Source organism: Zonotrichia leucophrys, chromosome 2 (assembly GCF_028769735.1).
Source record: "Zonotrichia leucophrys gambelii isolate GWCS_2022_RI chromosome 2, RI_Zleu_2.0, whole genome shotgun sequence".
In the NCBI taxonomy this organism is placed as follows: Eukaryota; Metazoa; Chordata; class Aves; order Passeriformes; family Passerellidae; genus Zonotrichia; species Zonotrichia leucophrys.
This window is the reverse complement of record NC_088171.1, coordinates 37,069,862-37,094,230: the sequence shown is the minus strand read 5'-3', so window position 1 is coordinate 37,094,230 and position 24,369 is coordinate 37,069,862. Positions and strand designations below refer to the sequence as shown.

The window sequence follows — 24,369 nt, the reverse complement described above, 5'->3', positions numbered from 1 at the left end:
TTAATGTATACCTGATAAGGTACTTGATGATTGTGCTGGGAATGATAATGGCATTATTAATTTCTTTGGGGAGACGAGTGGCTCTCTGCTGATACTCATGTTTGTTTTGTATGTCCTGCTTCCTATAAAACTTACCTATGCACTCAGAGCAGTGACTTGGACACTTGCAGAATATACAGCCTGTTACTTTTGTTGGCACCGCATACTTAAAATATATATGGGAGCTTTGCTTGTTTTTCAGTTATTCGTGAGACAGTAGCGTAGTGTTTCTCCTCCTTTGGGCCTGACTTATTTTGAATTCACATCACTTACACTTAAGCCTATGATGCTAATAAATATACACGTTTTGGGGAGAAGTTAATAAATTCAAATATGTAACCGGGCATTTCTTATACATATCTATATAGTTTGGTTTGGTTTTTTCAGACTAAACCTGGTGCTGCTTGTGACAATGCCTTTTAAAGTTCATTATACCCCATAACCCTTATGTACAATGTGTTGTGCAGTCTGGGCTAATGGAACAAAGATTTGAACTCCTTCGAGCGGTAGGTCTTCATTGTAGATTCACATTTGTATGTAAAACTTGCACTGGTTGTTTCTGCCAGGTTCCATGCTTCATGAAAATATGTAGCAGATAATTTTGAAGATATTTTTTTTATTTTCAAGTATGCAAAAATCTGGATAGCTGTAAATTTAATTTTTGTGACTGGTTGAAAGAACAGTGAGTGAGTGCAAGCAGAGGAAAGTGCAACAGGCAGGAAGTTGCTGACTTTCTGTAAAAAGAGGAAATTCATGTCCCAGTCAGTGGAAAAGTTTCTTCCAAATATGAATGGAATATGTGCATTGTGCATAAAACACATTTAAAGGATTCAGTCAGAAGTTGGTGCCTTGAGAAATAAAACCAAAGGAATCAAAAACTCATCATTCTGGATTGTTGAAGTGTCTGCATTATAGTTAGGACTTGTTGAATTTTTTTTTCAAGTGTACCTTTCAAAGGAAGCAGCTAGTGAGAATTGAATGAGACCGTTTTATGAATGATGGTAAATTTCAGCTTTTGTTTGTGAATTTACTTCACAATTTTTGGAGAAACACATCATTGTGAAATGCCCTTTGAAATTTTATGTTGGTACTTGATGTATTACTTTGAGTAAGTTTGTTTCAGGAAGTTATCTTTTCAAACTGAAAATTCTTTCAGATATAGATTTGTAAAAAAAACTATAAGGCAGTATAAATACTTTATGCTTGGTCCCTTTCTCACAAGATTACCTTCTGTATTCAGGATCAATTTCACTTAGAAGAAGGGTATTTTGATTTTGAATTTGTGCTATAATCCCAACTCTTACTCATTACACTTACGTGAGTCTTGATTTGCAGATTGCTTGATTTAGGTGCGAGATGATAGTTTAGGTTCCACTGAAAGTCAGGGAATTGGAAAGAGATTTTAAGGGATAGATGGAATGAGATAGGTGTAAGATAGGATGTGCCTGCTGCATTTTCAACTGATTGCCAGTTGCTTATGGTCACTTTCATACTACACATTTTTCAGAAATGTATATGGACACAAGCAGCTTGCTGATTGCTTTTGCTTCCTGCCTTTGACCACTGAAGTTGATGGCTCATTTGACACACCTTCAAGACAGAGTTTCAAACTTCAGTCTGTAGGGATGGAAAAGCTGCCCAGTCTTTTGTCTCTTACAACTTTTATCTTGAGCCTTAAGTATATTCTTTGGGGTGAAGTGTGGGAAATGAAGTACCTGAGAAGAAATGAAGCATGTATTAGACAGATACAAGTTAATGTTAATTCTTTATAGCTATAGATGATGATGATGTCAGACATCTATTTGGTGCAGTCATGCTGCCTTTACCCACAAATTCAGAAACAGTTTATTACAAGATTCAGTCCTTACAAAACTGAGTGGAGAGAAGCAAAGGACAGCAGCTACTGTCACTGAACATAGAGCTCCACTTTGACATTTTGCACAGCTGGGATGGATTGAGGTACTTGTACAGAATGTCCAAGTGGCACTGTCAGCTGTTGCAAATCCTGCTAAGATGCTATGTTGCTTTATTGCACTCCTGTGCACTCTGAAGCCTGAGTGATTGGAGAAATTCCTAACTTGTTTTTTGTTAAGTTAAATGTTTTTCTTCTGGTCATCAGCGATTTTTTTTACAAACTGTCAAAATTCTTGTATATTAGATGAAGAATACGTAATTCTCTCTGTAAGTCAATATTCAAGTATTCAAAACTGACATATGCCAGGAATTAGAGCGTTAGGACTGTTGCTGTTTCATTGCTGTTGGGGGAAACTAGATTTTTACATTAATTTACAGTAATAGAGTATGATCAGTCATGGTTATAATTTCAACTGTGAGTAATTTTATCTGAGAAGAGGGCAAATGTGGGCTGAGTGAACATCATTTTACTGGTTGTAACATCTTACCAAGATTGGGATAAAAGTGTATTGTTAAACTCATGCTATGATTTTTGTATGCTGACTGGAGTGCTTGGTCTTGTAGAGTTGCTGTTAATTATCATTTAGTCCCTAAGCATGTTAGATACCTCCTAATACAGCTAGCCAGTCTTTTCCCAGTGTATTGAATTAGCTTTCAGTGATACTTGGGGCATTTTCTGTTACACTCAAAATCTTCAGATTCATCCTGTCCTCTTCCAGAAGTAATGGATCACCTAGGTGAGGCTGAATGAGCTTGACAAAGAACAATGTGTGGATAGAAAGTGGATGACAAGGACTTAAATCAGTGGGTTTAAGAGGAAAACGTTCAGTATAAAGCTTAATAATAGGGTTTTTTTTGCCTTTTTTTCTTTTCTTTTTTTTTTTTTTTAGCAAAGACCATTTATCATAGATCCCTCTTTCCTTTTGCAGTTTTACTTAGCCCTAATGCTTGCAGCCATGGACTTTCATAAGCATGAAAGAAGCTAGCATTGTTTTAAGATTTCACCTTCTGGAAACATGGAATAAAATCAAATCCAATGACACAGAAGGTGTGTCAAACTGGTCATTACTCTTTTTTGGTTTGTTTTTTTTTACAGAGTATGTCTCAACATTTTGTTTGCCTGATTTTTGTGCATGTCAAGCACATGCTTCTGTGTTTTCAAACCATGAGGAGATGCAGCTGCAACAGAAATAATTGTAGGGTGGTGTTGTGGTTTAACCACAGTAGACAGCTCAGCGCCACATAACTGCTCACTAGAAAAGAAATGCGGGCAGGGAAGAACAAATACACTACAAAGTAAAGATACAACATTAGGTATTGAAGTAGACTGTACTGGCCCACTGTATTTGTAGTAGTAGTGGAAGACAGGCTTCTAAAGGGGTTTTTATTCATGTTGTCTCCCATTATTGTATGGTGGTATGCAATGATAAAGATGCAAACAAGAAAAAGAATGTAAAATTGCTGATGAGAAGCTTGATCATTCAAGAGAACTGTCTTTACATGTACTGAAAACTTTGGGAACCAGTGGGATGAGCATTTTAGAAGCTACACTGTGTGAGTTGACTGGGAGGCAAGTTAAATCTCATGAGTAAGTGGGGTAAATGGGAATCTTTGATGTATAGGAAGGTTGACTCTTATATGTATAGGTCTTATACAAAACAACAAGGAGAATGACAAAGTTTCAGATGAGATCTGAATGTATTGGAAAATGAAGAGAAGCTTATGTAGATCTTGTTTTGAACCTGAGTGTAAAAATGGTGACAGAGATGTATTTGTTAGTGAGAGGAAAAAATGGTCAAGGATTTCTCATTTGTCTCAAACATTCAGTTTAATTTGGAAAGAAATATATCTGTAGCAGTGCATTGCATTAAGCTGGCACTCTTTCTGATGTGCTCAGTATCCCGTCTACACTATTTCATCTAAAAAAAACCAAAACTACTCAAGTTGCCAGCAAGTCTCCAGGTATTTCAGCTAATGTTTCTTACTCGCCCTGACCAGACAACTCTCAAAATTGCTATTCAGGCTAACTTCAGGGTTGGGTAGCAGTTTCATTTTTTCAATATGAGAATTTATCTTTCAAAGTCCTGAGTTACATTTTGCAATGATTTCATCATTGCAATGTATCCTGAGCTGACAGCAATAAATTAACTGACACTTCACTTGAGGCTAATTCCTGTCTACAGTTAAGAATTTTGCTTGGTGAAATGTTATGGCCATGCCAATTTTATTCTTGTTCATTTTGCTTAGTTTTGAAGGAACTGAAACCACTGTCAATTCAAGAATTTTGTTTTAGTAGCTAGTAATGGGTTTGTCATGATTCATTGCTATGTCTGTTTATAGTATCCACTGGATACTGTGACTTTCAGTGTAGTCCCTCTTGATATACTAACCTCTTTTCTGTAACGTGAGATACATTTCATAGTTTCACTAATTTCACTGAATGTTTCAAAGTATTTTTACTTTCATGTGACATTCGCCTTTTTATGAGGCTGAGGCCTTAGAAACTGTCAATTCCTCTCAAAGTCCCTGCCACTGTGTGATGCAGTGACTTGAAGTCACAGGCAAAAGACGACAGTGAAGTGAAAATTAAATGCAAGTAGACTTTCTAATTGCCTGTACAGGTAAACAAATGAAAAAAAAAATCTAAGTAGTATCTGTCATCTTGCATAAGTGAGAAATGGCTTATCTTCCATGCTGGACATTTGCTTTCATACATTCCTTTCAGAGCTCTAGCTGTGCCATCTGTCTTCTTCAGTGTTTCTGAAGTGGACTGTCTTAGAGCAAGAGCTCAAAGTTCAACACCCTGCTGTAACCTCTGTTGTCTATGACAGCTGGTCACAGATCATCTGACTGCCCTGAGCTGTGCTAGGCATTACTGCATCCATGGGCATGTTTAAATTACAACAGTCCTTGAAAGACTAATTATTTTGTTAATACTGTGATAAAAGAAAAAACCTAAATAAAGAAACACTCAAACTTCCTGTGTCCTACCTGACCTGGTCTCTTGAGGAGAGTTGCTTTGTGACCTCTCAAATTTAGAAGGTCTGATATTGAGTTAGCTGCCCCTTATTAGTAATGCAGCTGCATCTTGATGGTGGAATGGCTCTAGGTCTAGAGGGAATGACAATGATAAGGTGAGATTGAAGCTGAAGTTTTGTTTCCCTCTGCCCATTTTAACCTCAATTTGAAATGCTGTTATGCAGAAATAGGACAAGTTGTTGGTAACCATGAGAGGCTTCTCAGTGTCTGCCCCATTGTTGTGTTGTGATCCCACCAAATGACATTTGGCAGGAAATCTAAAAGGAAATGTGTGTCACCAAGTATAAGCAAATAAACCCCAATACTGCACTAGGTTGGAATAGATACATCCAAATTTAGTGCCAGTCTATTGATTATGCACAGTACAAGTCTTAGACTCAACATGGCTTAAAACAGTCACTTTGTCCAGTTGGATGTCCTCTGATCATGTTCTGCCCAAAACTGAATTCTCTTTTTGTTTTGACTTTTTCATTATACACTTGATTATCACACTTTTTAATGTTCAATAAGGTTGGTATAAGGCCAATTGGTAATGTGTTGCTGACTAGCAAAAATGTTTTTCATTCATTAATTGAAATAGTCATACATGTACTTATGCATATTTGACCACTCAGCTGTGGTGAATCTTGTGTCAGTCAATGTCTTGCTTATGACAGTTCATGAAATGTGCTTCAAGTACTGCCTGTTCTCTTAATTCTCTTGAGAACTAAAAAAAAAGAGAAGTTTTTTTTTTTCCATTTACATCTCTTTCAAAAAGCCTTGGTAGGTGCTGGGAGATTTTCAGTATTTAGTCGGTATAAGAAGTTCTGTGCATACATATAAGCATTTTAGAATTCTATATCAGATATGTAAACCTTATCTATATGCATAGTATTATAAGCAAATTATCTCTTTGCTTTCGATGAATCTTGATCTTACGAAGGTGTCTGGAGCATTCAGGCCGGAAAACCGCTGCCATTCCTAAACAGCATCGAAATATACATGGGAAAAAAGCCAAGAATTACTATTCTGTTCTCCACAGGCTCTCTTTACCTACGCTGGTACTGCTGCCACAGGTTGTTAGGAATTTCCCACAGTCCTGTGGTTGGATTGCAGTTACTATCAGGGAAAGGCTCTTTGCCCAGAGGGTGTTTGAGCACTGGAACAGGCTCTCCAGGGAAGTGGTCACAGCACCAAGCCTGGCAGCGTCCAAGAAGTGTTTGGACAGCACATAGTGTGATTTTTGGTGTGTCCTGTGCAGGGCCAGGAGTTGGACTCAGTGATCCATGTGGGTCCCTTCCAGATCAATATATTGTATAGTTCTGTGATTCTAAACTGAAGTCTGCTTGTTGGGTATTGCTGACCTCAGTGACTGATTTGTGGATAAAGGCAATGTTATGCCAGCTGGTTTTGTATTACAGTTAATGAAATGGTCCATTCATAGATTTGAACTGTGAGACCACAACAAAGTTTTGAAATTCACAAAAGTAAATTAGATCTGCATTTATTAAGAACTTTGTATCTTAGTTTTACTTCTGCATCTTACTCATTTGATCAGGTTTACAATCAGTGAAGTGGGAATTTTTATTCAAGGAATCTCTAGTTCAGCATGTGGAATAAAGGAGGGTGAATGAATAACTAGGGCTTTGAATGGTTACTGACTAATAATTAAACACACAGCTATCTTGATAATCCTCGAATGATGTAAACTTCAGATTGTCTTGTCATGTGACTAGTAGATAGAGATACAGCAGATTTAATTCTTCTTTTTAAGATCACGTGAAATTTGTATTCAGAGTAGAACTCTTTTGACCCTGAAGATAATCCCGTATAATAAAAAATACTAAATTCACATTACATTTTCTAATGTATTTATGTATTTTACATTAGTAAAAGTATAGAAGAGTGGTAAATACAAGATATAAAAATTACATGGGCATTCATTCCTATGATTGACTTGGCTTTGTGTTTAGATTTTGGATTTTAACTGATTTCATTAGGTGAGCTATTTTCTTTTTATAGTATGTGTTGTTTGCATTGTATGTGCAAATTTAAGGTTAAAAAGTGTAAATTTAAAGTATTTGTCTTGAATGCCATCACATGGCATGTATGGGACAACCTCATGATCTGACCCAGCCAGTATGTGTTTATGAAAAGGCAAGTTCTATTTGACCAACCTGATCTCTATGACAAGGTGAACTGCTTACTGGATAGGGAGAGGCTGTGGATGTTATCTACCTAGACTTTAGGCCTTTGTCATTGTTTGCCACAGCATTCTCCTGGAGAAACTGGCTGCTCGTGGCTTGGATAGGCAGATGCTTCACTAGGTAAAAATGGGCTGGCTGGCCAGGCCCAGAGAGTGCTGATGAATGAAGTTACGTTCAGCTGGTGACAGATCACAGTGGTGTCTCCAGAGCTGAGCAGTGGGACAAACCCTGTTTAATACCTATATCAAGGATGATGATGAGGGGATGGAGTACACCCTCAGTAAGTTTGCAACTGACACCATGTTGGGCAGGAGTGTTGATCTGCTGGAGGATGGGAAGGCTCTGCAGAAGGATCTTGACAGGCTGGGTTGATGGGCTGAGGCCAATGGTCTGAGTTCAACAGGGCCAAGTGCCAGGTCCTGCCATTGAGTCACATCATCCCCAGGCAGTGCTACAGGCTGGGGCAGAGTGGCTGGAAAGCTGCCTGGAAGGAAAGGACCTGGGGATGCTGGTTTACAGCAGCTGAACATGAGCCAGTGTGTGCCCTGGTGGCCAAAAAGGCCACTGGCATCCTGGCCTGTATCAGCAGCAGTGTGGCCAGCAGGAGCAGGGCAGTGATTGTCCCCCTGCACTCGGCACTGGTGAGTGCACACCTCGAATCCTGTGTACAAGAAGCATGTTGAGGTCTGGAGTAAGTCCAGGACAGTGAAGCTGGTGAAGGGTCTGGAGTGCATGAGGAGTGACTGAGGGAGCTGGGGTTATTTAGGCTCTAGAAAAGGAGGCTCAGGAGAGCCTTATTGCCCTCTACAACTACCTGAAAGAAAGTTGTGTGCGGGTGGAGGTTAGTCTCCTTTCCAGGTAACAAGAGGGGACACCCTCCAGTTGTGCTGGGGAAAGTTTAGATTAGGTTTTAGGAAAAATTTCTTCACCAAAAGATTTGTGAAGCACTGAAATAGTCTCCCAAGGGAAATGGTTGAGTCACCATCCCTGGGGTATTTAAAAGATGTGTGGATGTGGCAATTGGGAACTTGGTAGGTTTGGCAGTGTTAATGGTTGGATTTGATGATCTTAAAGGTCTTTTCCAGCCTTAACAATTCTATTCTGTTGAAATGAAATGTTTGTAATGGCAAGCATTCTGGATAGGTAGCCTATGCCATCTTGTTCTGGCAAGCATATGATGTCATGAAATTATTTTACCATAAAGTATTGTGTAGCATGCTGTACATTACTGAAAACAGCTTTACTAGTGGTACATTGAATTACTTCAGCAAAATATTGTTAAAACCTTGTTCACTTCTTCACAGTATATATTCTTTTCTGTTTCTATCATTTTAGAGGAATTCTGTTGTCTTGCTCTGCTATTCTGAAGGCATTTGTCTCTGTTAGCGAAATTAATTGATCAGGGGGTCAGAGGAAATATCTGTTGGTTGCCTGCATGGTTTTGCTCCGTGCCAAGCAATAAGTTTGTTATCATTATGAATTCTTACGTAAAATGGATAATAAAGTGCTGGTACAGCTAAGTGAAGTAATTCATTACTTTCCAGATGCCTACTAAGTACTTAGTTCCTGAAGTCAAATATTGGGGTCCTGAGTTTCTGGATGCTTAAGATTTGTTCCAGGAAGACAAAATTGATTTGTACTTGTAAGTCCTGAGTGACTTCACTGTTGATGTCAGTGATGGAAAGACCTGCAGCTAAACAAACTTGAACTGACCAATATAGTTACAATCAAGATAAATTTACTGGAGGTGAAAGGTGGAAGAAGACATTGTGCAGCAGTCAGTTAAATTAAACTATTGTCTGTCCAGTGTTTCTGGCTCTGATTCCAGTCATTAACTTAATTTCTGCTGTTACTCTTCTAAGGGGCTTATGATATCTGCAGTACCTAAAAATTAGTTTCCTTTTTATGGGTTAAAATTTTACTTCAAATAAATTTATGACAAAAATTAGAAAGTAAGCATTAATGAATCCGATTTTTAATGACTATGCAGAAATCTTAATAAATATGCTATCAAATTAACTGAAACATACATTGAGAGGCATTTAGTGAATGTAGACTTTTTACAAAAGGAATGAGGAGACTTATGTAAGATATAGGTGGTCATACTGAGACTCAGGAGTTCAGGAAGGATAACTAAGAATCACTTCTGAACAGTAAACACAGTATTTTCAATTACCTTTATTTAAATTAAAAGCATAACATCATGTGTCTTAAGGCTGTTAGTATTTAAATTGGTTAAATTTTTGATTCTGATCTATGTCTGTGAAATGTTTTGTCTTGAAGTCTTGTGGGTAGCACTCCAATTTCCATGTGACTAATAAAATACAGATAGTCTGGAATTTAGTCAGTGAACAAATATGAATTATTGTTCAGATGTAGAGAGTGAAAGAAAATGTGGGTTGAAAGCTGGTTAAAAATATGAGAATATCTATTATTAAGAAGAATTGATACTGGAATTTAGGTGAGAGAAGAAAAAATAAGATTAGTTAGGCAAACCAGTCTTATGATTGCTTATGGGCCCCTGGGTCATGTACATTTGCCTTGCTAAAGCTTTTTTAGTGTGATTAAAAACTTCCAGAGCTCATGACATCAAAAAATTCATTGTGTGGAAAAAACTAAAACATTCCTTATTGTTGGCTTCAGTGTTATGTTTGGCTTTGAAGAAACTGACTTGTTTTACAGTTTCAGTCAAAGATCAACGCAATCATTTGAGCCTTGACTTTCTCTTCCAGGAGTCTGACAGAGCTGGCGGCATTTTCGTCTGTCAGGCTTTTGTTGTTTAAAATCAACTCTTTGCCTCACTGACACTGTAATGAGGAGTAAACAAGCCCTATTTCTTTGCGACAATTTGTAGTGTGTTTTTAGTAGATTCTGAATTTAGCAGTGCTGGTTTAACAGTTGTTAAATCATGTAGCTGTAGTAAACTTCTTTACTAGTGGTAATAATTGAGCTGAGGAAATTAGTTTCACAGCCCCCTGTGGAGGGGTTTGTCTTTGGTCCTGGTGTTGTTGGATTTGGCCCTCTGCTGCTACCTGTCTGCTTGCTTCACAGTGCCATCTTCCCACTTCTCCTCTTGCATTTAACCACTGCTTTGTGGTAACAGGATTTCAAGTGTCCTGCTTGGCCTTTTGTCCCAGTGATGTGTTTTAGATAATTGCAGGACTACATGTGCTTCTGATCATACATGAACGAATGTTCTAACATATAGGGCTTAAAAATATGTCTGAGAATAGGTACTCAACTGTACTAGTACAATTTAGAGGATATGGTATTGCTGAGAAGCAAAGGTTTAAATTTCATGTAATTTCTCTAATTAGAGAATGCAACAGTGATGTCCCTTACAATCAAGAGTCAACATTTACAAGTAGTGCTCCTGTCTAGCAGGTATGTAAATATCTGAAGCCTTCTGGATGTCTTATGTTAAAAAGAAGACAGAACTTTGTGTCTTGGAGAATCTACAATAAAAGTAAACCTAAAAAGAGAAAATTATTTAATTCAAGATTCCATTGATTTTTTGTTCTGTGTTCTAACCAAAGAATTTTTTTTTTGTTTACTTCTTGGTGGTTAGTTGCTGTCTATTCAACATGCAACTTATTCTTCATTGATATTCTTAGCAAATCTGAAGGTTATGAGAATTAGGTAGCAAGAGTTAAAGGAAAGTTATGTTGGCATAATTATTTAAAGAAATTTGATTCTTGTATTCTACATTCCATATGGGATGGGCTACAACATTTTTTTCCAGGATTTTTCAGTACTTTTATATAGTTATTAATTAATGTTAAAATCTATCACCAACAAATTGTGTATTCAGAGTATGGAACAGGTTACCTGCTTATTTATCTGGAAAATAATGCAGTTACTCTTCGCTGGGATTTTGTTGTAAAGTTTTAGATAAGGAAGTAATAATCTCTTTGGCATGAGGAAAAGAAAAAACATCTTCCATGCATCCCAAGGTTAATATATTGAAGTTGGTCTGACATAAATTAACCATGTATGTTCCTTGGTTTGAGCTTCTGTTAAGAATTCATGCAAAAATAAGTTTTTCACTCAGTGAACAAAATGGCAGGAAGGGAAAAAAGTCTCAGATATTTTGGAAACACTAAGTCAAGAAAACTCTTGCATGAGGAGATGTTGCCATTGCCAACACTTCTGTTTTTTTGACTGCTCCCTCAGTTGCAAAGCAGTTGCATTGGCGTGGGAGATCAGATTCAATGAAGTCCTTTTTCACCAGAGTTCTCTTGTAACTGTTACTTATAGATTGCTGCTGGACATTTTGGGTATGACTTGCTTGTAGTCTCTTGTCTAATTAAGTTTCCCATTGTGGAAATTAGAAATTCACCAAGACTGAAAATGGAATTCAGGGGACCTACTAATGGGTAAATATTGTAATTGTGAGAGAGAAGATTAGCATTTAGCATTTCCCTGACAGTGTGCATTTTTATCTGAAGTGAGGCAGAGATAAGAGAGTGCAAATGGCTGCTCTCAATCAGAGAAGGGATTGGCTTCTTGCCTTTATGTCAGTCCTCAAACCAAGTGCACTGTAATGCAAAGAGGGTACTACTTATTTTCATCATAAGGTTCTTTTTGATTGCAAACTGCCTTTATAGATTAAATAAGAGGTATGATCATTGCCAAACTGATCAAACTGGAGCCTAACAAAAGGTGCAGCTCATATAGTTAATTTTCTGTTCCACTGTTTGCTGTAACTATAGGAGAGTGTAACTGTGTTGAGTTGAACTAGCTTTAAAAGGCATTGGTACAAGTATGTTTTTTTAATCATCAGTTGCTACAGCTGTTGAAGGTTCTATAAAGAAAATAATGTGGGTCCTGAATTAGAGGTAGCACAATAAACTTTTAATTTAGTTGGAAACTTTAATGTTGTTGTTTTCAGGTCATATTGGAGCCTGAAATATCTAATCTATAGTGCCTAAAGATGAAAGAATTTCTTCCCTTGTAGAAATTAGATACACAGTTGCTGCTGGAAGCATTTTATCCACTTCCATTCTAACATGTGGAGTTCTTGTCTTCTATATTATAAGAACTTAAATTCTATATCTGGTTCCATTGATGAAGTCCTAACCCTGGTTTAAATATTTTCAACAGTTAGAAAGAGGTGAGTGCAGTATTGTTGCATCATGCAAAATACGAATTTGTCTCAATGAGAGATTTAGTTAAAGGAATGTAAATAGTGAATGTGTACAAAATATATCAACAATCCCTACATAAAACAACAAAAACTGATTTTTGAATATTGAGATTTAATTCAAATATGTAATTTAATACAGGCATAATGAGTCAGTAGTTAATGTTTCATAATAATGTTAATTCTGTCTCTTTTCAAGTACTTTATGTAGAATAGTATGCTACTATATTACCTATAGGATTCCCACTAATATCCATTATCTTGAAAATATTATGAAATTTTCAAAATTGTATGTTCCAATGTCCTTTAAGTTTAGATTGTCAAAAAAACCCCAAAAAACAAAAAACTAAAAAAAAAAAAACCACCAAAAAAAAAGCCACCCAAAAATGAAAAGGCAAGGGATTTCAATTTTCCTGCTTAGCCCCAGTTGAGGCAGCCTCTCTTCTTGAGCAATATTACTGCTGATTTAAGTGTTGACATTTAAATTTCTGTTGGTTGATTCTTTCCTTGTCTTTACTGTTCTACAGTATGCTGACAAAATTATAGCATTTTTAACAATTAATCCATTTTCCAGGTAAAACTGGCATTCATCACCCTTCTAATTCATCTGAGTATTTTAGAAGATATAGCAATGTCTGACATGTGCTTTTGTGTTTTGAAGACCAGCTATTTCTACCCTTTTATATTTTAAAGTGAAGCCCTGATTTTTATTTCATTAATAGCCTCTTATACTATAAATCTAATCTGTTTTGGGATTTGAGTTAAAAAACTGCTCCTGATCTCATCTTAGTGGATAAACCAACTACTTTACAGAGTGTTTGCTAACGGAGGTAGCTGTTTTATTGATGAATGTGGAAAAAGCATATAGTCCAGTGCTTTGTTCCATTCCTCTAATTTATGACACTAGTAATAATAGATGATGAATGAGATATCCAGAACATTAATAAATTATCTGAAGATGTGTACTAAATCAAAGAGGAGGAGACTAAGAAATAATCTCATATAATGCCTCCAAGAAAAGTAAGCTAATTCCAGAGTCATTTATTCAGCAATATGCAAAAACCCTGAGAAATTTGTTGAAATTGAACTGCTATAGTTAGTATGAGATTAATATAACTCAGCATTTCAAATGTGCTATTATAGACATTTGGATCGCCAGTTTCAGGTGGCAAGAGATGGAAAACTTTCAGACTAAAATCACTCTTAAATGTTTAAGTTAAAACGTTGAGTTTAAGCATGTTTAAAATAAAACCCAGCAATTTTGCCCTACGGTGATAATACTTCTATCTTCTTCCCTAAATTCATGTATCCTCTAACAGGATTGAAATTTGCAGCAGTTTTCTGCTGTGGTTTGCATTCGGTAACTTGATGATTCTGTGTAAAATAGTTACTTGTTCAAAGAGAAACTGTGCAGCCTTTAATTTCTCTTAGCACTGGAGTTTCTATGTTTTGTCCATTTGGGTGCCATGAGGCATGGTTCTCCTGGTGACACTGGGAGTCTCAAAAGGAGTCTTCATGTCAGAAGAGGCATTTGGCCTCTTAAGCAGTGTTCATGTGCCACTTTGTTATAGACAGGCAGCATCCAAGTAGTGGGCTAGTTTTATGCAAGCAAACTAGTGTCATTCTTATTAATCTATTTTTTAACATTATCAAGTCCTTTGTAATTCAGTCACCATGATAAAATATTTAGGGAGGACAAGTATTGGTAGAAATGAAACATCTTGGAGGTGGTTTAACGTTTAACGTTTCTGTTTCATAAATTGACGCTTAGGGTTTTTATGAATGTGATTTTTATCGCATCTAGATAACCTGTGTGTGTACTTAAATAAATTTGTCATCAAAATGATCAATATTTTCTTTTGTCCTTCCTCTGTTCCTACTTTTTGGTATTTTTCCTTCCATACCTCGCACCTTTGCTGGACCCCAAATGGCTGTACCAAATCGATGCAGCTGATTAAGAATATATTTTTTCTTTATTGAGGTTATACAGTGAGTTGCAAAGTAGTTAAATATTTTTGGTATGAAGTTAACAAAACATCCTAAAGACTATACTTTCTACATCAAGGACAGTGGAAGACCCTTATCCCTGATGATTTTTGATCATATCTGATCAAATATGTTCACCTGTGGATATGGGTAACTAAGCTTAGCTACTAGTTGTATTCAATGTACCCATTTTCATTAATATTTGTTCTGCATGAAGTGGTGCCAGAGGACACATTACTGTGCAACAGGGGCAGTATAGTAAGTGGTTTTCTATATTTCATGGATTCAGCTTCACATTTGTGACTAAGATTATGTGTAGACTGTTGGATACTAAGCCACTGATGCTGAACTTCCAGATTTTTCTCACTCAGCTGTCCCTGTCAAAATCCCCTTAATAGTTTTAGTGATCTGGATGGTAGCTTGCAATCCCTGAACTCATGTTTGTCTTAGAACTGGACATTCTTTAGGTACACTATTTTCTCATTTCCCGGAATGTGTTTTATTGGTCTTATTTCTACACATAGCTTTAATTTAACATTTAACTGTGGAATTTATTGTAGTTGCAATTCTTCATATTAAAGTTGTCATCAGGAAGTATCACCAATTGCTTTCTATTCTTTGTTTCCTCTCAGTTTTTAGTAAATACAGTGAATATTGTTAATCATATGCTACTTTTAATTGTCAGTCTTCAAGATGAGCAATTAACGTGCTGTTTAAAAATAGTGAGTAGTAAACAGTATTTTCTTTTGTTTGTACTTTATATCTAGGTTCAGGCATCTTGTGAAAATGTTTATATAAATTGTAACTTGAATGAATCACAGAATCAGAGAATATCCTGAGTTATGAGGGACCAACAGGGATCATCAGGTCCAACTCCCGGCCCTGCACAGTGCAGCCCCAAGAGTGTCATCATGTACTTGAGAGCAATGTCCAAATGCTTCTTGAGCTCTGTCAGGCTTAATGCTGTGACCCCTTCCCTGGGGAGCCTGTTCCAGTGCTCAGCCACCCTTTGGGTGAAGAACATTTTTCAGATATCCAGACTAAACTTTCCCTGACACAGCTCCAGGCCATTCCCTCGGGTCCTGTCACTGGTCACCACAGAGAAGAGATCAGTGCCTGCTTCTCCACTTCCCCTTACAGGGAAGTTGTAACTGCAGGTCTTCCCTCAGTCTCCTCCAGGCTGAACAAACCAAGTGACCTCAGCTGCTCTTTGTGTGTCCTCCCCTCGAGACCCTGCATCCTGTGGCTCTCTGCACTCTCTAATAGCTTTATATCTTTCTTATATTGTGGTGCCCAAAACTGCACACAGTATTCAAGATGAGGCCACCCCAGCACAGAGCAGAACAGGACCATCCCCTCCCTTGCCCAGCTGGCAATGCTGTGCCTGGATGCACCCCAGGACACAGTTGCCCCTTCTAGCTGCCAGGGCACTGCTGATTCATATTCCATTCGCCACTGCCCAGGACCCCCAGTCCTTTTCCACAGGGTTGCTGTCTAGCCTCTCATTCCCCAGTCTTTCCATACATCCAGGGCTGCTTGTCCCAGCTGCAGATTCCAAACTGCAATTCAGCTGGTGATTGCTGAGCTCTTTAATTTGCTAGGATGGTTCTGCAAGGCCTCTGTGCCATGGAAGAAGTCAACAGCTCCTCCCAATTTTGTGTTGTCAGCAAACTGAGTATACATTTGAGTCCTGCATCCAAATAATTTATGAAGACACTGAAGAGCATTGGCCTAAAATGGAGCCTTGAAGAACCCCTCTAGTGACTGTTTGGCAGCTTGGTGTAACCCCATTTACTGTGGTAAATGAATGTGCCATATTAATTAGTCAGATCAGGACTTCTTTGGCTCAGTCAGCCCATAAGTAATTGTTAAATTTTACTTCTTTTTCTTCATAGCTGACATTACCAGGTTGTAATTTTTAACAGTCAAGTTCAAAGAGAAGTAGGGATAGAAAACATTTCTAGAAACTAGGAATTATATCTATTTACTAAGTTAATTAGATATTTACATGTAAAATATATATGTGGATTTTATTAGCATATTTGTCTTATATTTCCCACTATTTTCTTCTGGCTGATTATATTGGAGTTTCACATATAAGTATAGGATCTTTATTTCTCCTTTCCATTTATCTTAAGATCTGCCTCAGCTACAAAAGTTATAAACCTTACAGTGAACCACCTTAAGGTGGTTAACTCATAGCACTGAATTGTAGAAGAGAAATCTGGGTCTTTCTGCACTTGTATCTGTGGTGTTTAAATGGGGTTAGTGATTATAGTAGAAAGCATTTCTTCCTTCTGCAGACCTGCAAACTTTCTCATTATGTTCAGAATTAAAACCAAGGTCTGTTGAAGGCCAAGAAGTTGTTTCCCAGTAAGGGAAAGATTGAAGAGAATTTATTTGCCTTATTGGTATTTGTCATGCTGGCAAACCTTAGTTTAAGGAAAACAGCTATTAAGTAAGCAACAAAATCCCATCATATATTCACTAACTTTCTCATTATGTTCAGTGTGAAATCAAGACTTTTTTAAAATCAGAGAAGTCCATTAAAGAGTGTTTTAGGGGTTAAGGTGCTTATTCATGGTTCTGCAATGTGACTTTGAGTTTCTTCTGTTCCTGGTCCGTTGCAAGGACTTGAATAAGCATGGTGTATCTACATGAGTGTGCTAGTGTCCCCTTTTGTTGTAGAGAATGTCTCAGAATCTTACAGTGCATAAATCCATTTGAAATTCATTGGAGCTACCAGACAAAAAGAGAATAGTAGCAGAACTTACAGTGTATAAAGCTCACCTGAATAAAAGCTGAATTGCCTCTGCAGCTCATTCAGTTATTAATAGAAAATTGAAAGATTCTGCATTTTGCAGAAATTAAAATATCTATATTGGTATTAAAATATGCTGAGAAAGGGATCCAGCAGCTCTTGCTTTATCAAAATTGGTGCATGATCAGTTAGTACAGCAGCAATTAAGGCCTAAATTGGGAGAGCCCTTCTACAGAACCAGACATGATCTGATCTTTGAGAGTACGATGCAATATCCACTCTTTTTAATGAATTGACATAAAGAACAACAACTATTAATTGTGGAAGGTAATGATTGCACTTTGTATAATCTTAGAAGATAGTAAATTCTTCACTTGAAAATGTGTGCGATTTTAAATTTCCTCTTTTATGTTTCCAGAAATAGGGCATCCAAAATAAAATTTTAATTGCAAAGTTTATATTTTCAGCCATGTAAAAAAACAAAACAAAACAGTTCAGTTAATATATTTAGTGATGATAACAGAGGAACCCTTTGGCCTTAAGCGTGTAACTTGAAAAATAAGGATCTTAAATGTAATGTTGTACTCTGTCATATATATGACATCTGAGGGCTTATTGAAATCTAGGAATGCATGACTAAGGTTCATTGAAAAAGAGAAATGAACTTTTAAGTGGCCAGTGTGAATATTAAATAACTGCAAACTACTTGTTTGCCCAGTACAATTCAGTACAAATTATCTTTCATTAGTTCTAATAAATTGAGAGTGCATTGTTTAGATAAATTTTAAACACAATAGAAGAGTGTCTGTAATTTGAAAATTAAATTTTGCTAACAAAATTAAAATTTCTTAGTTTGGATTGCTTCCAGGTTAACATATTATTGAGAAGGTCCCATTGAATACTGCAGATCAATACAGTGAAGGGTTAATTGTGAAAACTGATATAAATTTTATTTTCTTATAAATCAAGAAGTTGGTAAAGTGCACACTTACCGTTGATCATTAGAATACAAAACTATCTGTTAAAATCAATTAACATGCATATCTGATGACTGATTGTATAAATATGAAAGTCAAATAATTGTAATCGTTAACCATGGCTTCAGGTCATATGAGTTGTCAGCTCAAAAAAAGTAGAGGAGAAAGAGGTTGATTTGCATATATTTAATGTGGCATGCTGTACATGTGGGAATTTGAGATAAACCTTAGCTGGTAATCTGCTTGTTTTTATCTAAAAATCGACTAGGAAATGTGGGTCATAACAGTCAAATGAGCTATGTCTTGTATTGATAGGAGTTATTTCAGTAGTTTGGGATTTAACATTTTGCTGTTTCAATATTTTAGAATTGATTTTTACCTTAGAGACAATTGGAAGAAGCTGGTTAAAAAGTTATTCAGAAATACTCGAAGTTTTTGCCAAGAACATACTCTAAATTATCCTATAACATTGTAGGACTGAGTTACTTTTACAGTTTTTAGTCAGAGTTATCAATACGTAAAAATCACACTCTTTTACTTTTTATTATTTAAAAAATAAATACATTTAAAATTTTTATGAAGTACTGTACTGCGTCACAAAAGTATCTTTCTATGTGAAGTGAGCCAGACAGATAATCTTTAATTGATCAATTGTTATAAATAGAAGGAGGAAATTGTGGCACAAGAATACAAGAATGAACCTTCTAGTATTGAAATATTTATACATTATTTAAGTTCTTATATGAAAACTTGTATGTAAACTTATAAATTGTTATAAACAATTGCAGGTTTCTTTTATTTTTTGTTGTTGATAATGCTAAATATTTCGTGTAACTTTATAACAATTCCAGGAATCCTTGAAAAGTGGGTCAGAATATAATGGCCAGTACCTTACATTGGTATAATCTAGTTAATCAGGTCTGTCCTGCCTTTTTCTTTCTCCCTGTGTTTACTCCTGAGTATTAAAAAAAAAAAAAAAAAAAATCCTAAATTTTGATGTTGCATGGCAATCTCTTTCTAAAATTTCCCTGTTTCCTATATTTCCTAGTTTCCTATATTCCTGTATCTCCTATATTCAAAGGAAGCAAGCAGCAGTATGTGGTTTCTTTTGGTCTGATTTGTGCCTTCAAACTAAGAAACCTTCTAATAATGTCAATATCTAAAGGAGGAAAATGAAACAGCTTTGTTGCTCAGTCCTTTTACTATGCGCATGATTTATAATTTTGCCATTGTAAATATTTGAAATTTGTTTTTATGTGTGGGGTACAATCCAGTTCCTTGAATTACCACCCAAATTAACTTGAGTGCCAGGAGGGGAGCCTCTGTGTAGTGGCACAGCTTCCCAAATTGGGCAGAGTAGAGAATGCACGTGATTACTTGATTTTTGCTGTTCTTCTCAGTGAAGTAGACCTGAACATCAGTGCCTTCTGCTTTAGTTTTCTGTTGACACATCTTCCTCATGATCTGCATGATGTAAGGCACTATATGATGTTTGAGGGCTGGAGGGGAAGAGGACCAGCTGGGAGAAGAAAGGAAAGGAACCAAATTCAGTTTCTGCCTTTGTCTCTTGTGTAGGGTGGAATTTTCATGTGATTTCAAGTGGGGAAAAGGTGGCAGCATCCCAAGCCATTGGCTGGTGTGGGTCCCTCTTTTAATGATTTACATGTCTTATTTGAGCAGGTAATTATGGCACTCCAGCTTAGACAGAAGTAGTTGTGTGGGGAGGTGAGTTCTGTAACCACAGATTAGAAACCCAAATTAAACATGAAAGTAATTAAAAAATGAGTAAATTTTAAAAGGAAAAAATTCGGGTTTAAGACATCAGTAACTGTAATTACAGTTTTAGCTCTACTGTAACTCATTGGTGAAAAATCACTGCTACCAGAGGCTCCAAAGCTGCAAATGAATGCTCTGTGACTAAATGGTTCTTCCTGTAGAAGGTCTGATTCCAGAACCTCCAGAGCCATTGTAGGTCCCAGTAATCCTCAGAATGTTTTAATGTGTGACAGTGTAGGCTGCTTTTACAATAACCCATTGCTTTTAAAAAGAAACATTTGGGATATATATGATTTTTTGGGGGGCTGGATGGGATTCAGAGATGTGGTGTGGGAATGAATTGTCATTTTCAAAGAGAAATCTGTACACTAAATGAGAATACTTTAATAAAAAAACCCAGTCTCATTTGTCCCACTTCAGAAACACATACTGTGAGGAGAAAGTGCTTCAGGTTCCTTAAAATATAGAAGTTTTTGTACTGTTGTGTCTTGAGGCTTGCAGTGTTATTAGCTCAAAGGGGAGGTATGCTTTTTCATGATGACTATATTTAGCCAGGAGGAATAGTCCTTTTTAAAGCAAATTGAAATGAGTGTATGAGAGCGTGAAATTATCAGCAGCAGTGGTGCACATTTACATTACTTCTACATACTCTTTTGAATGACCACACAACAGAACAAGTACTTCATTTCCACTGTGTTGATTTTTCTTGACAAAACATGGCAGTCTATCCAAAGGAGGGTGTTAAGCCAAGATAAATATAAAATTTATGATTAAGCAAAGTGTTTTCTTATTATAATCCCTAAAGAGAATTTGAGACTTGTTAAATATAACGTGCCCAGGTAGTTTTAAGAGTAAATTATCCTTTATGCTTTTAAATGCTGAAATACAGCAGCACCATCAGCAATTTGAGATACTGCTTTGAGAAACAACACTGCACACTGACTTCCTTTGAAATGAGGAGCAAAAAACCATGCATATATACAACATATAACTTCAGGTTTGATGTATTCCTTCATTTTTGTCGTCCATACAGATATAAAGAATCCGTGTCAGTAGCATGGTTTCTAAAACTGTCTTGCTCTTTCCTGTGTATAATGTGTGTTATCGAAGAAAGCGAATAAACCTTTTTGACGGAACAGATAAAAGTTGGTAGCATGATTACACTTGTGGCGCATTTCTTCAACTGCTGTATTTACAGAGTACCACTTTGAAGAAAGCTGTGGTGACTGTCAGTATTATTCATTAAAATAAATGGAGACTGAAAATTGATTGAGGAGAAGTGTGGATTTTGACCTTTGTGGTACCAATGTTGGCTTTGGAGTGCAGTATTCTAATTAAATTGTGAATGTACTTAGATAGTGGGTATTAAATGATCTCACTGTATTCTTTCAAGGACTATGAACTTCCAAAATCAAGGATAACATTAGATGTCAGCCAAGTATTTTGTCCTTCTCGTGGTTTGTCTTTACATCTGAATTAGTGCCAGTTTGCACAGATTGTGTGTCAGCTTAAATACAAGAAACAGGCCTCAGTCTGCTTGAACTCGTTCCACCAAAGACTTCTAAAAACTTTCGGTAGTCTGCAAACTGTAATGGTTGTTTCACATTAAGTTGCTTTGTAGAATTATAAAACAGCTTTTCTTGTGCTTTCAAATAAAATGTTGTCATCTGCTAATGAATGAGATACCATCTGTAATAATTAAGGTTATTCTACTTGTTTTTCCCCTGCAGCAAAACTTCTGAAGGTTTGCAGAAGACAATAAGAGAACCACCAAGAAGGCTATTGCAGTCTTGTAAGTACTGCACCCAGAAAAAAAAAGAAATATGTGAATTAAGAATGTTGTAAAGAGATTTTCATTTTTTGGGGGGGAAAAATGAGCTACATAAAGGGATTACATGTAAAATACAGAGCAGAATGTATTGTAGCAATCATGTTAATAATTTACAAGGGAAAAACTGCACTCTTGTAAAATCTAAAATTGTATCCTTGTGCAGTGTAATCAGGAATTCACCAATAGCAGTGAGAAATATTTCTCTATCCACCAAAGATTGATCTAGTTTATATACATTTGTTTATTTAAAACTATCAGAATTTAGAAAATCATTGTAGTTTTGTAGGTTTGTCATTTGTTTTAGTGACTTATTGTTTAGGTTATTTTGCAGAATTATTTATTTGCTGATTTATTTATGTATTTCATTATTTATTTATTTGATTATTTAGTAAATTATTTATCTGATGAATTATTAATACATCTTCATGACATGCTTTAAATTATTTATAACTTAATTTTGAGTTTATTGCTTTTCGACGCTGCATTGTTACTGACTAGTTTTGATTTTTTTTTCTTAGTTCTTGAAAATTAAAGTACTAGCTCTAAGGCAAAAGTATATTCTTTGCAGAATCCATAGATGGTTTTCAATGAAGTAATTTACCATGTAGATACTAATTTTGTTTAGTTTTATATTCCTTAATACCACTTTTCTACTTACTTAGCTTTTGCTTCTATGATTTCATAGGTGTGTCAAGATCAAATGAGTGACCTTTAAGGGGTAAAGATAAATGTCTACTTTAAACTGTGTAGAAATAGAGTAGTTTTATTTCCCCTTAATAAGTATTCTTTAATTATTCTTCAAGTTAACATATATTTTTGTCACTGTAAAATGAATGTTTTTAAAATGAGGCTTTTGATGTTTGAACTAAATACATTTAACTTTTAATAAGAAAATAAAATATTCACATTAATAACCCATATGAAGAATTCTTTTTCAGTGGTGAGGTTTGAAATACATAGGGAGGAATGCTGGTATCTTTAGATGACACATGCAGAAAGAGATACATGTTAAGGAAAGGAAGGTGGATGGAGAGTAAGGGTTTTTTTTTTCTCCCAGGGTTTTTTGAATGCATAGAAATTTATAAGCTCTTCAAATTTAATATGCCTGTGTTATTGTACAGAAACTACTTCCAGGTTCTGTGATCATAAAGAATAATTTCTAGTGCACAACATAGTGGGAAACCTGTTTTTGTGTTCCTTTCCTCTGCCAATCAAAAAGGTCGGAAATATCACCTTTATTCCATAGAGGCTTGAGTGACTGTATAAGGACAGTGTAAGGGGCCAATTTCAGGCTTTAGCTGTGGGCACCAGCTCAACAGAGTTTAAAACTGGTGCCTGGGATCAGAATTTGACTTGGAGTCAATTCTGAGTGATGGACTCTTCAGGGCCAGTGAGCCACCTTATTCCTGAAGTTGCCTATTTATTTGGCCTCGGTTCCCAGCGAGTACCTCAGGCAGTCCGAAAGCACCTTGCAGGACTGACAGCCCTGTTTCAGAGCTGAAATGAATAGGGCAAAGAAGCAGTTCCTCTGCAGAAGTGCTGTGTGCATAATGTGGCCTTTATTCCATGTTTAGTGTTTGAAATGAATTACTATATACTTTAAAGTTTTAACACAGCATGGAAAGGCTGCATTGTACATTTCAAGTTTCAATGCTGTTGAAATACAGTAGAAATGGCCTCTGTAGACAGGTTTCACTATAGAACTTAAATTATGCATGTGTATATCCAAATTCCTTATTTTGAAATATTGAATGTATGAATATTTAATTTGTATCTTGCTTTAGTATCTTCATATGCTTGCCTTAAAGGAAGCTGTTTCCTTTGATTTATATACATGGATAAAAATGTGTGTACAGTATGTATCAATAGTTTTTCTCTCTGTGGTGTTAGATGAACAGCTTTAGATAATGATAGCTACTGATTTTTATTCTGCAGCTTGCTACCATTGTATAAAACGTAAATTTGCTGTATTTGTTCTATTAATCTTACTTGAATTTCAAATTCATTTGCTTTCCAGAAATATTTTCTTAATTACACGCGTTAAGAAAAGTCAAGTATGTTGCGGATCTTAATGATGCAGTATTTTTGGTCTGTGCACAGTAACAAAGCTCTGAATATTATTATTTGGGGCAGAGTTCCAATCTGAAATTTACATTTCTTCTTATTTGAATGTTTTCACTGAAGCTGAGAACTCCAAGGGAGTTCCTCAACATATCCTAGTTTATGCGATATGCTCTCTGAAATTTAGTACCCTCTTATTTCCTTTTGTAAATGAGGTCTTATTGTTGAATAAGACCTATTATAAGCAGCTACAAAGGTAAGTGCTGTCAGTGCATTCTGCCACCAGTTTCTTGAAGTATGAAACACTCCCTGAAAGACGTGCTACTACTGTTATGGGATAATATAACGCAGCTTATGTGTTGGCACTGAGAGTAGCTACTTCATAATGATGACAAGTGAAAGTACAGCCAAAGGTCACATTAAACAAGAGATTTCTTTCACACCTCATCCATTTTCTGGATGTGGTATGAAAATAGCTTTGTTCCTTATACTTAAGTATTTTTAACAAGGAAGTTATCTTGAAGTAATTTTTTATGCCGTGTATATTACTTTGTTCGTGTTTTAAGAGATAGACGATGGAATTCTAGCATGCTAAATTGATGCTACAAAAATGTTTGAAATTAGCTTAAATTTTAGTGTAGTTAGACAGCACAAGC

At 36.1% G+C, this 24,369-nt stretch overlaps 1 protein-coding gene across 9 annotated transcripts in view; it reads left to right on the top strand.

Annotated features, from left to right (window-relative positions):
- TBC1D5 (TBC1 domain family member 5) overlaps positions 1-24,369 on the top strand; it is a 315,243-nt gene that overhangs the window by 7,662 nt on the left and 283,212 nt on the right. For 8 of the 9 annotated variants that reach the window (XM_064704600.1, XM_064704597.1, XM_064704595.1 and 5 more), the window contains exon 2: positions 21,552-21,613. The gene's annotated coding sequence lies outside the window, so the exon portion shown is untranslated. Of the gene's footprint in view, positions 1-21,548; positions 21,614-24,369 lie in introns of all 9 variants that reach the window. The other variant, XM_064704601.1, reaches the window with a different exon arrangement.